Here is a 1,585-nt window from a genome sequence, read left to right as displayed (position 1 = left end):
TGAATAAGATACAATGTAATATACTTTTTTGACATTTTTATACATATTATACCTAATTTTATACGTGTAACGTATAAAAATATTTTATACATACATTTTAACAACCTTGGTCGGAACGTCGCGCAACAACTCGTTCACATTCGTTTGCAAAGATTCAATCTGCTTTTTCAGATCTGTGTGTGTATTTTTCAGCTTATCCAATTGATCGTTTTTTTGCAGATGCTCAACGGTCTCTTCCAATGTTTGTTGTAATTGAATCAAGTCGTTTCTCAAGGTTTTGACGTTTTGCGGATCCGCACCCCGCGGCCTCTTTTCCAGCTTATTCAATCGATCGTACGCGTTTGTTCGCAGATGCTCAATGTCCTTGCTCAGTGCTTTGTTCGAGTGCCCCGCTTGGGCTGTATATTCCTCAAACATTTGTCGACTGATATACTTTTTCGCGTGGTTGCGACCTGCAGCGTCGTACACATGTGTGAGAGCGACGTCTACGTAGAACTTGGTCGCGGCGTCGGAATCGTTTCGCGGTTTCTTCAAACGAGTTATCGCGCGCTCCTTCGCATCGTACTCGGCTGATGACGCGGACAAACAGAGAGCGTAGTTGCGTACGTAANTGCGCAAAATAGCTAGTCGAAAGCGTTCTTTGTCATTGTAATCATAACCGCNCCTTTGCAACGTCGAACCGAACTTGTTGACGCTCATCGCGCGCAAACGGAACTGTCGACGTTCCTCGAGCAACGGTTCAATTTATAATCACTCCCGCCTCGCAAAGCTCCTCGATGATGGACAAAAACTCGTTGTCATGCGAGTCGTTTCCCGCGCGACGAGACGCCTCCAACAATCTCAAACGATCCACGAGTTCGTTGGGATCGTCCCAGTGTACGTAATCTATCGCGTTGTTGGTCAATTTCATGGCGATCGGATGCAATCCTTCACCCGTCGTTTGGTGAACGTTGAAGAACAACGGTGCGATAATATTTTTGTACTTGTAACCTTTGCTGCTTTTTACAGGCGCTGTAAGACGATGATCCCGTCTGTGAGCGTTAATTGTCAGCAACAAATCGCGATACACACGTTTGTCGCTCTCGGTATACGCGGTGCTGTCGGGATGCTTCATGAATATCAATTCGTACAGACCCGGTGTGTCCGCGTATCGAACGTCGTCCACGATGATGAAGTCGTCGGAACCGACGTCGAAGCGTTTGCTGCCAAGCATCGTACCCTCCTCGCCAAAGTACACGCCGAATGTTGTGTCAATGGTCTTCGATCTGTCGGTGCTCAACAGAGCGCCGATGTATCTGCGGCCCAACGGTCCCAAACGCTGGAGCAACGTGTTTCTCGTTTCGCCGTCGCTCGTTCGCGCGAGTTCGTCGACCGTGCGTTCAAGCAACGTGGGCGGCTCGGGCGTTGGGATCGCATTGCTGTTGTTGTTATCACCCTCGGAAAAGGGTAATAATGTCAACGGTGCGACGTTTGATCGGCGTCTTTTCGGTTTTAACGGCGTCGGTCTCGTCGCCGCGTCGTCTTCGAGTTTCCTCTTCACACCTGTTGTATAAAAACTTTCCGTTGGTTTTGCGCTCTCCACAAG

Source organism: Pseudomyrmex gracilis, unplaced genomic scaffold (genome assembly GCF_002006095.1).
Source record: "Pseudomyrmex gracilis isolate BER0280 unplaced genomic scaffold, ASM200609v1 scaffold_439, whole genome shotgun sequence".
NCBI classification, from domain to species: Eukaryota; Metazoa; Arthropoda; class Insecta; order Hymenoptera; family Formicidae; genus Pseudomyrmex; species Pseudomyrmex gracilis.
The sequence above is the reverse complement of the archived record's forward strand: the minus strand, read 5'-3'. Positions refer to the sequence as shown.